The sequence below is a fragment of the Anastrepha ludens genome, chromosome 2, assembly GCF_028408465.1.
Source record: "Anastrepha ludens isolate Willacy chromosome 2, idAnaLude1.1, whole genome shotgun sequence".
NCBI classification, from domain to species: Eukaryota; Metazoa; Arthropoda; class Insecta; order Diptera; family Tephritidae; genus Anastrepha; species Anastrepha ludens.
The window spans coordinates 38,913,301-38,926,819 of record NC_071498.1 but is presented as its reverse complement, the minus strand read 5'-3'; positions in this window follow the sequence as shown (position 1 = coordinate 38,926,819).

The window sequence follows — 13,519 nt, the reverse complement described above, 5'->3', positions numbered from 1 at the left end:
GAAAAGATGTATCTGTCAAAGGAGATTCTTCGGATATTGAACTTAAACTTCTACTTTTAAAAAGTATTCCTAGTGTATTTGGGTATGGCCTAAATGAAATAGATTTACCTGATTTTCGCTTGAACATTTACTAGCAGTATAATTATTATTTTTTTTTTCTATGGGAAATCAATCAATACGTGAATAATATTAAATTTTTTGTTTTTTTTTGTTTTAATGCTTCATGTATATTTTTTTTTTTTTTTTTTTTTTTTATAATTTTTTGTTTGTTTTATATCTGTCCTGTAGGGATCTCTGTGGCGATATTCTCTCGGCACTCCTGCTCTATAGATCAGTGATATTCCCTCACTGTCCAGAAGGAAGGATGGATATGCCAGGCAGATATATTGTATATATATTGTACATATATTCTTTTTAATAATTCAACAATTCTTTATTTCGTTTTATATATATCTTAAATTCTTTTTTTTGTTTTTTCTTCTTTTTTTTCGTTTTTTTTTTCTTTTAATTCTTCATTCTTGTATGTATATTCATATAAACTTTTGTGTGTTTTTTTTTTTGTTTTTTTTTGTTTTTTTTTTTTTTTTGTTCCCACTATTTGTTATCGCTCTTACAACCTGGAGGGTCCGGCTTTATGGGCTACGGAATCGCAGATTTGAGTTAAATTATAATGACTTTACTCCAAGATAGGAATAAAAGTCGATTTTTGTATGTTTTTAGAGGATGTACAAGCCTCTTATGTTATTATATAGTATTTTAATTTACGTTTGGCGTGCATACAGATGTGCAAGCGGTAATTAATTTATATTTATATTGTTTTTCTTATTATAATCAGTTTTTGACTTACCATAAGGCCAGCATGAGTGTGCATCGCATTTTCAGGTTCTCCAGTGTTTTGTAGTTGAAACTACTCCAGTCCGGTTGTGCTTCTGGGTTGCTTTCTTCCGATATGCCCTCGGAATTTTTTGCAGCCGGAACCACTTTGGATTCGTTGGTCTTTCCGATATGCCCTCGGAATTTTTCCACTTGAATTCGTTGATATCCTTCAGCCTGCTCTGATATGCTCTCAGAGGTCACTTAGGGATTTTTCAACTTTTCTTTAGCACTTCCGAACCGTACACTGGGCAGCCGACTGCGCCATTTATGTTATCACCCCACGATAGTGTTAAAAAAAAACAACGAGTTAATTCTTCGACAGCAATATGACAAGTGTTTATTAATTGATTCTTAACTACTATTTATACATTTTATGCTTATTGATAAGTATTACAATGTTAAATTTGCTTAATACGCAATTTATTACATATAACCTAAATTCTACAGAAATATTATTACAGTAAATGATTAATAAGCTATATTATTACAATAAATGATTAATAAGCTATCTTATTGCAATAATTGATTAATAAGCTATATTATTGCAATAAGTATTAAATTTCTTAATTTTAAACAATTACTGCTTCATCCGCATTTCCGGTGTTGATGACTGCTGGGTTCTTGCCCTTGGTGGCTTTTCTGGTGGTTGTCGAGTTGGTGTTGTTGTTGAGGTTGCGGTAGCGGCCGTAACTAGCGCGCCAGTCGTTTCTTTTTCATGCTAACAGGAGCCAGGTGGACACACCAAGTAACGCTAAGTCCTTCTCCACCGGATCTTTCCAATGCAGAGGAGGTCTTCCTCTTCCTTTGCTACCACCAGTTGGTACCGTTTCGAATACTTTCAAAGCCGGAGCATTTATAGCCATTCGGACGACATTACCCATCTTTATTCGCCGCGCTATGTCCATGTCGTCGTAAAGCTCACACAGCTCATTGTTACATCGCCTACGTCTTCCGAAGAATCTTTCTCTCACACACTTCAAGGGACGCCTCCTCGGATGTTGTCCTTGTCATAGTTTCTGAGTTCGTATATAACCCGAGCTTTAAAATGGCGTTTTATTCCTTACAACCCTAACAAATAATGTGAGTCAAGAACTTTGTGACAGGCGAAAGGAAACTCAGATAATATATGAAAGTACGAGGGTTGTCTTTTATATTTGACGTCCAATAATGAAAACATCTTACTATAAAGGTGAATGTCTGTACGTTGTCCGCGCATCACTGCGAAACAATACCAAATGACGTACAAATGTTTATACATTAATATTTTCCCCAATGAAGGTTATAGGCATGTTTTTATGATGGAACTCTCTTCCCACAGTCCCCAGGCCGCGCCACCTCTCTCATTCGTCACTAATAATCGACTATTTGCTTAAATTTAATCTAAAAAATCTTAGTTTTTCCTATTCCCCACTATTTATAGCACACTCAAGACTTCATAATCCGCATAAGCTGTTCAACTATGACCCAAATGCAAAGTTCAAAAACGGTTTGAGATAGAAAATTAATAAAAATAATTTTGCTTGATATTTTTCTGATTGGTTGATTTTATTCAACGAGGCATAGCAACCGATGCCGGGTATTGTAATATTATGGTTATTAATAAAAAATTATTTTCTATGAAATTATTTTTTGTAATTATTTTATATACATATCCTGAATCCCTCAAAACTACTCCTACGCGAGCGGGGCCGCGGGTTAAAGCTACTACTAAAATAATGAAATTGGTTTATTGCTTTTCATTATATTCTCCTTAGAAGTCAAAATACTTCTGCACTCGCTTGAATTAATTTTCAAAGCCATTTTCACTCTCAGAAGTGGATACTTCAAAAACAAGCTGTTTAAAGGCTTGAAAAGCGTTGACTTCGCATTTTATTTTTGATGTTTGGAAACAAAAAGAAATCAATAGAGGCTAAATCAGGGCTGCAGGATGGAGGACTCTTTAATTTGATCTTTTGAGTGCTCAAAAACTCTGTTGTATGAGCCGATACGCGAGAGCTCGCATTGCCTTCGTAAAGGGTGATTTATCTTCGGCAGTTGGTTTTTCTAAATTCTCTGAAAACTTCGAGCAAACAAATGTTTGTTTACCACTGAGAATTGGCTATTTTAAGTTTCTCTAGTGATATAGTTGTCACATGACCAGATTTTCCGAAAAACTAGGCGACCATTTGCTTTGAAATGCTTCTTCTGCGGACAACTTTTGTTGGATCAAGCTCTTCTTGGAATACCAATACTATCGATTCTTTTTTTGTTTTTAGCTTATGCACATAGATTCAAGATTCTGAGGAACTTTAGGCTATCGCGCCAAAATTTCTTCAGCTTTTCTTTACTCCAATCAACACGAGTCCGTTTTTTTTTTTGGGACAATTGTGAAAACAATGAAAACAAATCTTCTTGACAACCAAATGTTCATGCAATAATAAATTAATGCTGATCCCACTAATGTCCAAGGATGCCTCTACCTGTATCTTTCGATGCCACATGAAAATCTTTCGTTAACAATTTTCGCTGTGCACCGATTGTTTCTGGCACAACAATTGTTTTTTAACGGCAATCACTAAGTTCATCCATCATTCAGGGATCGTCGACAATGCTGGAACTTGTTGTACCAGCGTTTCACAGTGACGAAATTGGATGCTATAAAAGTAAATTGACCAAAGAACTGCTGTCTCGTATTCTACGTTAAAAAACGTAATAAATCATCGCATGAAATTTGTTATGACTTAATTCCATGTTTTGGCCTAGATGAAGTTTTCAATTCAACACAATAAAACTCAATAACATTCAACACAAATAAAGCTCGAAAGTGAAAACCTTACATGTAAGTTAATGCTAAAACATATAAACTTTCGATAAAAATATCGACTTACATCTCATCACACTGAGTGTTGCAAAGACGCAAAATATAAAAGGCAACCCTCGTATAACGTAAAATTCGAATTATAACATTCCTAAGTCCTTAATATTTGTACAGAAATAAAAAGGAGATCACGAGATAGAAAAATCTTCATATGTTTCGAGTGCCAAAAATCTGTAGAACTCAGAGTAAAAAAAACTGGACTGCAAAGTGTCGAACTGCAGATCACAAGTACTGTATTTATTTATAATAGATAATATAAGTTTTATATATTATATTTTTTTACTTAAAATTTCCTAGACTTATTTGAGGCTCTCTTGGGTTTCTCTCAAAGCCTCTCAAACCGCGACACACTTCTCAGATTTGTTAATCTGCATAAAAAGTTCGAGTTAGAATTCTAAAGCTAGCCACTTTTCAATAAAATTTTTCGTTATCCCATTTACGATTTCAAGTATAATTGAAGTATAACTTCTGTAAGCACAGCTTTAAGCTAGAATCATATGTAATTGATAATCTACTAAGTCTTGTTTAGTACAAAATAATTCCTTCGAAAATAAGCTAAATAGGATTCTTGGTCTCATATTCATCAGCGCTAATATTACGAGTAATAGTTCTCTGAATGCTTCTCATCCTTCTCGCCTGCTGATAAACATCATGTCACTTTAATGCTTAACGTTGAGTTTTTCGAGTTTGCGAGTAGTAAACAAGACGAGACAATATCTTTTAATTTCTCCTCTTGTTACTTTTCTAGGTTAAACAGCATTTAACATGACATCAATTGGGAAGATTTGCGTTCTGAGTTAGAGATTGTTGAGTGCTATTCTACATTTAAAGCGCAGGTGCTCAACATTTTTATGAAATATGTACCACAATTTAAAAAACAACCTTATGAACTTTCATGGTACACTTATCAACTTAAATATAAGCGGACTTAAAAATAAGCGGAATAAGCTTCACAAGCAATTTTTAGAATCTAAGAATGAATCTATCTTTATAAATTACAAGCATTGCTTAAAAAAAATTCAACTGGTTAAATAAATTTTTATACGGGAACTATATTCTTCAGATTGAAGCGAATATTAAGTCTTATCCTAAGGCTTTTTGGCGATTTGTTAAATCTAAAAAGTCAACCGCTAGAGTCTCTTCTGCTGTTCGTTTTGATTACAAATCAGCGTCTACTCCTGTGGACGTAGCCAATTTGTTTGCCGATTTTTTCAAATCTAATTTCACTAGTGATGATACGTACTCGTTTTCTACTTGTCATGATAATTCACTTTCAGCTTTGAATTTTAGCTATTTAAACCTTGTTTCTCTGGACATTGAGAATGGGATTTTGGGTCTAAAACCATCTTCGCAGACTGATAAGGATGGGCTGTCCGTAATTTTTCTTAAAAACTGCCCGGCTATTGTCATTCCTCTCAAATTATTAGTTTTTAATACATCTCTATCTTCGGGAGTTTTTATCAACGATTGGAAAATCACAACTTTCACCCCTATTTTCAAAAGTGGCAAAAAGAATGATGTGTGCAACTATAGGCCGATCTCGAAGCTTTCTATTATTTCTAAACTTTTCGAAGGAATTGTGAAAGAAAAAATATACTTTGGAAGTAAGAGCTTAATCTCGCCTAATCAGCATGGATTTATCTCGGGTAGACCTACAGTCTGGCTGCTTTTGATGAATACTGCTTTGGAACTTTTGCTGAAGGTTTTCAAGTCAATTGTGTTTACACGGACTTTTCTAAAGCATTTGATAGAGTTTCTCATACAATTCTATTAGCCTCGGTTGGTTTCCATTCTGTTTTCTTTCAACGGTTGAAATCTTATTTATCCGGTAGACGATGTGTGGTAACGATTGAGGGTGAATGTTCGGCACCTTTCATTGAATCTTTAGGGTTGCCACAAGGCAGTATTTTAGGCCCTCTTCCCTTCATTCTGTTTGTTAATGATATTTGTACCTGTTTTTCATTTTCCAACTTTCTTTTGTATGCTGATAATTTCAAAATATTTTCGGCCATTAGAAAAACTGAGGATGTTCCTATGTTACAAACGGAAATTAATGCGCTCGTTCGCTAGTGCAGTAACTTTGGCATCTCTCTAAATATTAAGAAATGTTTTCATGTGACCTTCGCTAAAACTCAAAAGGTTTTCCAGTCATCTTACAGCATTGACAATTCTTTACTTCAATATGTTCATGAATTCAAAGATCTAGAGGTGATCTTTGACTCACATTTTTCTTTCAACAGTCACATTAACTTTATTGTGTCTACTTCTTACTCAATTTTAGGTTTTACATGGCGTAATAGCTTGATGTTCTGGGACCCTTACACTCACAAATTAACTTTTACTTCCTTTGTTCGCTCTAGATTAGAATATGCAACTGTTATCTGGAGGCCTTGCCACCAATTTGCTATTGAGAGAATCGAACGTGTACAGAAATATGCTCTCAGGTCGTTAAAATTCTCAAATCCTATCCCTTCCCATCATTCCCGTTTGATTTTAATTAACTAAAAGTCTCCAGAAAGTAGAAGGTCTATACTCTCACTGTCTTTTGTTTTCAGTGTAATTAAAGGAGAAATGGACTATTCATCCCTATTACGTTGCATTTACTTTCATATTCCTACTAGATCGTTACGCAATACTTATCCATTTCTTCTTAAATTTAACACGAATTATACGCGTAATGTTCCTATTGCCCTATTGCTCAATGAGATCTCGAGTTCTATTCCGCTTGACTTTTCGGTTTCAAAGAGTGAATTTTATAAATTTCTAAACTCTTTTTTCTAATATATTTAATAATTATAGTAATATAGTAGTAATTTAAGCTCCTATTAGATCTAAGTGGTCTGTAAAAACAATAATTATGTTTTAGACTTATAATAAATAAACGAAGTATATGCTTTACAGCTTCGAATGTGGACGCCATATTTCAGACCTAATCCAATCTAAGATAATCTAATGGAAAGTCGGCCTGCCGTATTTTGAATTTTAGACTACCTTTCTGAGTTGAGTTAGATCAGTGATGGACGAAGACGTAGAATACATTTTTCATTTAACTATTTATTCATTTCAATGAAATCATTGAGTTCAACTGATTTGGGGTTTGCTATTTTTTTTTAATTATCGCAACCAATAGCAAATATACAAAAATCTAAAATAAAGTTTAACAAACTAGCTTCGAATTCCATATGATTAATATAATACCTGATTGTTGTAATATTCACCATCTGCCCATGCCTCATTCCATTGACGTATGTAAGCTGTTGAAATCGTGAACTTCATTTGTTTATACTACGTCACTGCCCCTTAAAATATAAAATGAGAACATCTATTCACTTGAAAGTTTATCACAAACTTTTAGATTCATATAACTAAACTAAATATATACGCTATATAAATATAAACATCTGCGCTTTATGTCGATTAGCTAAATAAGCTGCAATGAATTCGCACATACGAAATGACCTTCAGCGCACCGGTGCGTATACTCAACTACATTTGCTTATTTCTTCTGCCATATAACTAGAAGGCTAATACATATTTACATTATATAAGCATATATATATACGTACATATATGATCGCATTTACATTAATTATCAACGGTAAACAATTTATAAAAGGCTGAAATTTATTACTTTATTTAGATAATTAAAATTAGGTATTTAATCATGCACAGGCAAATACTTTGGCCTTGAGCTCGAAAAATTATTTATTTTTTCAACACTACAAACAAATAAATAACAGAGTAGCAATGTAAATTCTTAAAATATCTGTTTAAAATTCATCAATAAATTTCCAAAATTTTCCATGTGGTTAGCGTGTTGCATTTATTACAAGACACTGAGGATGTCGGAATGTAGAATTTGAAGTAAGAAAACAAGAAAAAGTGCATGCAAAAGGCATGACGATATAGAATGTATTAGTAAATGAATATGCAGCGTGGCTAGATAGGAAATACTGTGTAACACCCAAAAACAAAATCTCACCTTTTTTTAAAGAGGATCAAGAAATAGGAGCCGCCATTGACCGCTTTTAATTGCCCAACAGAATTTTTCTACAGAGAGGTCAATCTCCTTAAACTCCTCCTTAAGATCAGTTTGGTTGAGGAATAACAAAGTAACTATTAAAGAATTTTCAATAGAAATAAAACCACAAACATTCAAATTGGTTGGGCACTCTTTACGATTTTTGGGTAGAAGTATTCATGAAATCTATTTCTTAAAGGTAATCCCTTTCAAATATTGGCCGTAACTGCGTCGTATTTCCGCCATCCGTAAACACCAATTTTGAATGACTCGCTGGAGGACTTCGGCTGGTATGTCGTGACTAACTTTAGTAATGACTTCTAATATCTCAGTCGAAGCCGGTTTATCCACCAAGCATTTAGACCTTACATACCGCCACACATTAAAGTTCAAAGGTGTGACCTCAGTGGCCACTCCACTGGTCCGAGACGAGAGATAAATTGCTCACTGAAACGACGACGCAGCAAATCCATTGTTTCAGGAGTTGTATGGCAAATAGCGACATCTTGTTAGATCAAATGTTATGGAGATCGCGGGCTTCAATTTCCGGTAAGAAAACCTCGCTAATCATGGCGCGATTTGGTGCGCCATTCACACATTACATTGGAGGCTGCCACGTCTTTGAAGAAATATGGACCGATGATTCCTCCAGCCCATACGCCGCACCAAACGTTTGTTTTCAATGGGTTTAATGGCTCTTTTTTAACAGTTTTGCGTTGCTCTTCAGCCCAAATATGGCAATTTTGCTTATTGACGCAGCCATTCGCCATCCCATTGCTGAACAAAATACGGATCCCACAATGGAGATCTTCTGCTAGTTTTTCAAGAGCGCAAGGACTAAAATTATGATGCTTCGGAAGATCAGCCGGCTTCAAATCTTGGACTAGCTGTATTTTATATGCTTGGAAGCGAAAATAATTGAGTAAAATCGCCCAAGTTGTGCCTAAAGATAGGCCAAGTTTTTGAGATCGGTGCCGAATCGATTCTTCAGGGTCTTCGGAAAAACTCTCATTCACAGCCACAATATTCTCTTCACCTCGGACTCTACGTGGTTTTATCGGTCGAGTATCATCCAATAATGTAAAGTTATGCTCAATATTGCCAATGCACTTTAGGCCAAATTACCGTTTTGCTGTGCAAAACTGAGACTGAAAGTGCCGTTTCACTTTTGTTGTTGTTATTGTTTTGTAATTAGAAATACTTCAAAATAAAGGTTATGCTTGGAGGAGGCGGATAGCACTGAGCACTTTCTCTGTGAGTGTCCTGCCCTTGCTAGAGCGCGACTACTGGTATTGGGTTCCGATGTCATGGGAATGAGTAATATTCGTTCTCTAAAACTGGAGGATATTTACAGAGTTGCCAAAGAATCTGGAAAATTCTCACAGGACTAACTATCTTTATCTCTGTCTCTATTCTTTCCTATCTCTTTCTCTGATACTTTTCTCTCTCCCTCCTTGACTATCTACCCCCTTTCCAGAGCTTTAAATACAATGGGCTTTTTAGCCTGAGTGTTTTAGGAGCCACCAAATCTCCTGGTGCTCCTTGGCTCGACCTCTTCAAATTCAATTCAAAATAAAGGTGAGTGGATTTTATTTTCACTTAATAAAAAGCACCGTTACACAGGCACGCGTCAAAGTTAATCGACGTAACAGAATTAATTTTGAGTACATATCCCTTAAATTTATTTTTACATAAGCTCACTATGCCGGATTTACCTCGATGGCGCTTTTTTAATCATCATCATCAATAGCACTCCAGTCTTGTGCAGACCATTGCTTCCACTTCAGCTTCCGAAGCTGTTGTTGTGGATTCGCGACAATAAATATTGGTATAAGGTTGTCAGCCTTAGAAGCAGTCCCCTTTGGTAGAGCCAGATATCCCACTTATTTTGTTCCCTTTTCTTCCACTGAGGTTTCTCACCTAGTGAGGTACCCAGTCTCTGGTTGGGGTTAACAATTTTACCGCTGGAAGGATTCTAGTTGGGAGATTGACTCTAAGAGCTGATATACATCCTTTCTCAAGACCAAGTTGCACATTGATGTCCTTTGGGAAACCGGTTTTTTTTAATACATTTTTTATTTACTTAGAAGCAAAGTTAAGTCTAACAGAAAATTTTTGAATTTTAATCTAATTAAATGCTTGTTAGCCGGTGGATGGGCTCATTTTTGTTTACGTATCTCCGACATATACGAAAATGAAGCGCTGCCGATTAACGACTTTAGTTCTCTTAAATGCCATGCCACGTGCCACGAAACACAGCAGCAACTTCTTTACTTCTCCTTTTCTATCAGCAGATGCAATTAACACAACGCAGTGAAGCGCCTTTGGGAGTTTCACCTACAGCTTTGTACATAAATATAACATAATTATGTGTGTAAACAAGAAAGAAAAAAATAAATGTGTGAAATATTCACAGATGTACACATCTTATACAAGCATATTTGGGTTGGTGTTAGTATTTCAGTTTGTCTGCCGTTGCATGTATTTGTGAGGGTGTGCATTTGTTTGGCATGTTGGCGCAGTCGAGATTTTTGCTCACGATCATGTTGCTGGCACGCGGCTACCGGCATTTTGGCACTTCTCACAGTGAGACAGGCCATCGAAATGTTTATGTTTACTTACGTATGTACATGTATATACATTAGGGTGGTGCTTAAATATAGGATGACAATTTTTTCAACAGATTTCACTCGTTTTAAATATTATGTATTGTATATTTCTTCTAAATGAGCTTGAGGGCATCTCCCCTTCAATATTACTCTCATTTCATTTCGATCTAAATTAAATCACTTATTGTCTAACGACGAGTGTAACATTTTATGGAAGCAAATAATACAAAAACCAAAAACAAAAATTTAAACTTTTACCTCTACAGTCGCATATATAGGCGAAGATAGATATCACATGTTTGTATCGTAATACCCCTATGTTCTTCAGGTATTACAACTTTTTTTCAACAGTTAAAAACAAAACAAAACAGGAATGCGGTTTGGTAACTGTAAGAAAAAAGAGTTGTGTAAAATTAAAATAAAAAATTCGTTTCACTACTGAACCTTATAAGTTTGTGTAAGCTTGTTGAAGGCTCTTCAAGACGAGTATACCGTCAAGAAAGGAGTGGCAGACACCAAGGCCATGGAGAAGGCGGGAATAAAATTTTTATACAAACAGTTCTAAGCTAGACGATAAGGTTGGTTATGGAGTTCTCTCGGAGGAATTACGACTGAAACTATCCGTTCGACTACCAGACTATTGCAGCGTCTATCAGGCAAAGGTTCTAGCTATAAAAGAAGTGGCGACATATCTAAACACACATGCCGTAACAAAAACTAGTATAAATATCTTCTCGGATAGCCAAGCGGCCATCAAATCAATGAATGCGGTTATACTCAGATCGAAGGTTGCACAGGAATGACGGGCAGCCCTAAATGATATTAGTGTCATATTCAAGGTCAGCCTCATTCGGGCTCCGGGGCACAGAGATATTGAGGGAAACTGTATGCTAGCTGATGAGCTAGCCAGAAAAGGTACTGCTCTTCAACTGCTCAACGATAAAAATACCATTGGAATGAGCATGGCCACAAGTAAACTAATAATAAAAAACAACATTATCCAAGAGGCGGATAGGTAATGAAGAGATGAAGATACATGTACTATGGCCGCAAATAAACAAGAAAAGGACAAGGGAATTGCTAAGTCTCTCAAGAGACGATATCTCGAAGGTCGTGGCTTGTTTAATCGGTCATTGGCTATTTGGCAGGCATTCCTCAAGACTAGGAGTTTTCTTCCATGAATATTGCAGAAGTTGTAGAGATGAGGAAGAGGAAGAAACAGTTGAGCACTTTCTTTGCAATTGTCCAGCCCTAGCTAAAATCAGAGCAGGTTGTGGCGTGGTTGTTGGCGTGGGGTTGGAATCAATTCTACGCTTCATAAGAGCCACAAAATGGTTCCATGAACGAAGGTAAATGGGGTTCCCGTGGAGGACCTGTAAGGTCTAAGTGAATTGGCCGTGCAGACCGACTACCCCCATAACCTAACCTAACCTTTTGAAGTTTTCCTAATGTTAACTAAAGATGACCTAAATTATTTGAAAAAAATTGTATAAATCTGCCTTTTCCCGTTAATGTGGGTTTTAAGAGTGTATAATTATATTTCTGTGGTACATCTTAACCCAGTATTTTTTACATGTGCGGGTTATTTTTACATTTATTATTAAAAATCTGAAAAGTATTAAGTTCTGCAGGCTGGACAGATATTCCTTAAAAAATGTATATATTCCTGAAAAATATACATACATATCTATTGTAATGTAGGATTCTTAAAAAATGTTGAAATTTACTTTAATTATTAAGTTTAAGTGTTTACGACTTATTACAACTTTATTTGAATTTTTTTAAATGGTTTTTAGATATAATTTTTCATCAAGAATGAATGGTCAGAATTCAAGGCGAACATGTTTGCTCCAAATAAATTTCAAATACACAATAAAAGTAAAAAAATTAACTATATAACCACATATATTAATGTACCTCTTGTTTTTTATTGGCCAATCCGATTTCGAATGCAGGCAATCACACAATTTTATACAAAATATATTTGACATGGAACGATTTAAATAATAACAATTGAAATAATGGCATTTGAAAAATTATATTCAAGTATTATTTTATTGAAAAATAATGAATAATAAATAACATTTAACAATCCAAACATTAAATTATATTGTATTATTAACAATTTCATTACACATTTCTCGATCTCTTGATGATGTTAGTCAAGTTCCTATGCTTTGGATTCCAGTCCAATGTTTCTTAGCTAGGGCAGATGTTTTAATCCACATTTCACCTGCTTCTACTTTGTTCAAATCAATGCTTGTGAGTGTCCATATCTCCATAGGATAAATAAGGTAGCTCTTTCTTCTCTAGAAGGAACGCAGTGTTCGGTAATTTAGCAGCCTAAGTATTGAAAATTGTGCACTCGTTGTACATTTAAGTCGTTAACTGATAAGCTTGTAAAGGGTGGTTAAGTTTCAAGGGCCGGTGTTGATTTTGAATAAAATACAATTTTTTAGGAAATTATTGCCATTTCTCCTTTTTATGATAATACTGGTAGGGCTTAATTACGTATGGAACAAAATATCGGTCAAATGGCCGCCGCGGCCTCGGCGGCACACACACCTCCATCCGATGGTCCAAATTTTCGATGACGCTGAGGCATAATTGAGGTTCTATGCCGTTAATGTGCCGAATTATCTCATCCTTTAACTTTTGAATTATTGCTGGCTTATCGACAAGATCGAAAGAAGTCCAACGGTGTCAAATCACATGATCTTGGCGGCCAATTGACTTTGCCGCGACGTGAGAATATTCGGCCACCAAATTTTTCGCGCAAAAGAGGCATTGTTTCGTTAGCTGTGCGACAAGTGGCACCGTCCTGTTGAAACCACATATCATCTCACGATAGCGCACACTGTTCACAGTAACTGCCTGACTGGCATCATTTTGGAAAAAAAACGGCCCAATGATATCGCCGGCCCATAAACCGCACCAAACTGTTACTCTTTGTGGGTGCATTCGTTTTTTGGCAATCACTCTTGGATTATTATTCACCCAAAAGCGGCAATTCCGCTTATTGACGAATCCACTGAAGTGAAAATGTGCCTCATCACTGAAGATGATTTTCTTCGATAATTGGTAGTTCACTGTTGCCATTTCCAGCCACCATTCTGACCATTGACGACGCTTGAATGGTCAAGAGGCTTTAGTTCT